At 46.2% G+C, this 3,339-nt stretch overlaps 1 pseudogene; it reads right to left on the reverse strand.

The window, feature by feature from the left end:
* Positions 1-969: 969 nt before the first annotated feature.
* LOC121491338 lies at positions 970-2,003 on the reverse strand (annotated as a pseudogene).
* Positions 2,004-3,339: the final 1,336 nt, after the last annotated feature.

Below are 3,339 nucleotides of genomic sequence, written 5' to 3' on the forward strand. Positions count from 1 at the left end.
ATTGACTAGATAAATGATTCATAATGTAAGACAAATAATTGGAGAGTTCATACTCCTAAGTAGGATATAGTTCGTAAGCAATGCTGAAAGCACATCAAGTAAAGGGAATTGTGTTGCAAAATGAACTCCCAGCTAATTGGGCATCATAGCTGTGTTGCCTCCAGGCTCCATTGGATCTTAGCTTTCAGGCAAAGCAGCTTTCTGTGGATGCTTCTAAGCCACGGTCTTATCTTGGATCTTGCGGCCCTTGCAAAATAAGGGGATGGGGTCAGAAGCTGGGCGGTGGGTAGGGCAGCCAGACACATGCAGAAGGCGGACTGCATTATGGCTGAGCACATACAATCGTGCCTGGTCCTGTCTTTCAAGGCTGTCTTTGACTGGCCACGGGCCCAGCTTTGGGGACCCAGGGCACCAGACCTAAAGTCTCTCTCACTGACCTCCATGCTGATCTTACTTGTGGACAGTGGCAGCTGCTTATGTAATGCAACTTTGGGGATCCTTTGCACCCAAATATCTCTGTACTCCATGTGTGCTTGACTGTTCTCCCTCTGAAAGCCCAGCAAGTTAAGTAGTTTGATCAAAGTCAACAGCAGAAGGAAGTGACTACATCTAAGCGTTCCTATACCAGGTGACGTTGTGTGTAGACTCTGTCTAATATAATTAAGAATAGTCTCCCAGAAATGTCACTTAAGAGCAAAGTTTTCTTTTCAGTCACTATTTTGCCCTTATTTGCCACCTGTAGGCTTCAGTGAGGATTGAATAGTACTTACACATTAGAGCTGTACTAGAATTTCTTGTTGGGAATTCCATACGAAACCCTGTACTCTCAATGCACTTTGATTGACTTTAATTTCTGACTGCCCAAAGGTTCCAAATATTCCAAGCCCATTTTAAACTTTTTTTTTTCTTAAGAGAAGTAAGCCTTTATTTCCTTGTTTCACAAATAAACTTGGCTGAATTGGTTGCTTTTTAGTGATTAGTCAAAGAGACCAAATCCCATATCCTGGTCCAACTCCTCCGACTCTTTCTTTGCTTCAACTTTGGCTGGGGCTGCGGCAGCAGCAGGTGCAGCAGTGGTGGCAGCGGCCATGGGGGCAGCAGCCACAAATGCAGATGGATCAGCCAAGAAGGCCTTGACCTTTTCAGCAAGTGGGAAGGCGTAATCAGTTTCCACAGACAAAGCCGGGACCCGCTTGTATCCATTGAGGATAGGATGGGGCACTGATGCAGCAGTCGGGTAACCTACCTGCAGACATAGGCTGGCGACGCTGCGGACACCCTCCAGGAAGCAAGACTGCAGAGTTTCCTCTGTGATGTCAAGCACTTCAGGGTTGCAGATGCTGCCATTGTCAAACACCTGCTGGACGATCAGCCCAAAGGAGAAGGGAGGGATGTTCAGCATGTTCAGCAGTGTGGCTTCACTGGCTCCCACTTTGTCTCTGGCCTTAATCAGCTGCACATCATTCAGGATTTCAGTGGTGCCCCTGGAGATCTTAGTGGTAATGCCTAAAGCCTGGAAGAAGGAGATCCTCTTGGGCCCCAGACCAGTGTTCTGGGCTGGCACAGTGTCTTCACATGGAGCTATGGCACCAGCACGGGCAGCAGCTGGCACCTTATCGGCCAGCAGCATGTCCCTCATCTCAGTGAGGTCCTCCTTGGTGAACACAAAGCCCACATTCCCCCGGATATGAGGCAACAGTTTCTCCAGTGCTGGGTTGTTCTCCAAATGCCCTCAGGTGGCCTTGCGCATCATGGTGTTCTTGCCCATCAGCACGACAGCCTTCCCGCGGAGGGACATGCGGGTCTGCTGCATCTGCTTTGAACCCACATTGTCTGCTCCCACAAGGAAGCATTTCGGATAATCATCCACAAGTTGGATGATCTTAAGGAAGTAGTTGGACTTCCAGGTCGCCCTGTCTTCCCTGGGCATCGCGGTGGTGCGTCAGGGATTGCCACGCAGGGTTTAAAGATGATGTCACTCTCACGAGGATGCCTGGAGAGAGGAGGCTTAAACTTCTTTCTGAACTTCTTTAAAAATCCTGTTCTGCTGATGGTATGGGGATAGCACTTAACTTCGCCAGTAGCAAACTGGGCACCCCTTTGGCCTCATGTTAGTTTAATTTTAAAACAATAACATCTTCCATCTATTTGAGGGAAAGATAAGCGGTGTTAGTTAAGTGACTACCTGTGAGCCCCACACCGTTCCAGATATTTGATGTGTTTGCTCATTTAATCCTCACCAAACTTTCAGAAATAGAAGATGTTCTTTTGTGTAACAGATGAGAAGCCTCACCTTGAAGGAGATTAAGTTACAATGTGTGTTTTATACACTTCTCAGCTTGTATCCTTTATTCCCAATTATGATGGACACAGTTTTTTCTGGCACAGAAGCAGATAGTTGATAAATGCCAGTAGAATCTAATTCTGCAAATGCCTGATTTCGGCTTTAGGATTAAAGGGTAAATGAGGGGATCCCTGGGTGGCGCAGCGGTTTGGCGCCTGCCTTTGGCCCAGGGCGCGATCCTGGAGACCCGGGATCGAATCCCACATCAGGCTCCCGGTGCATGGAGCCTGCTTCTCCCTCCGCCTGTGTCTCTGCCTCTCTCTCTCTCTCTGTGACTATCATAAATAAATTTAAAAAAAAAATTAAAAAAAAAAAAGATTTAAAGGGTAAATGAGTTTAGACAGAGCAAGACTGTTCTAAATTCTTCCAACTAGAAAACCAACACTTAGTGCCCAATGAGGGTTCAGTAGTATTATTAAGAATAGGAGACTGTATTTATATACATACATACCTTACTTGTCCAAGGAAACGTTTGGGGAGTACAGTTTCTCAATTTAGAAACATAGTTGGTCATAGTTTTCTTTGGGGAAAATCCCTGCAATAGCTTCTCGTGCCTCTTGGGGCAAGGAACCATGGTCTTTACAGGCACCTGCTGTTCTCAAACTCTGGGCTCCTCCTCATAGATCTGCAGAGCTAGCTCCCTCACCTAGAAGTCTTTGCTCAAGTATCCTCACCTTCTCAATGGGCGTTACTCTGACCCCTGTATTTAAGAGGGCAACCTGTGCTGGCCCCCAACTCCCAAACTCCTGATCCCCTCAGTCCATTCAATTGTCTGTCTTCCCTACCACTTAACATGCTTTCACTTACAGGAAAGTTTTCTTATTTATTGTCTTTAATGTTTAATGGTGAGTTTCTCTCACCATGAAAATGTAAGCTCCAGGAGGGCATAGATTAATGTCTCATTCACTGATATATCCCAAGTGTCTAGAGGAATATCTGTCCAATAAGGGCTGAATGAATGAATGGATAGAAATAAATATTTGTCGAATGAATAC

The sequence above is a fragment of the Vulpes lagopus genome, chromosome 5 (assembly GCF_018345385.1).
Source record: "Vulpes lagopus strain Blue_001 chromosome 5, ASM1834538v1, whole genome shotgun sequence".
NCBI lineage: Eukaryota > Metazoa > Chordata > Mammalia > Carnivora > Canidae > Vulpes > Vulpes lagopus.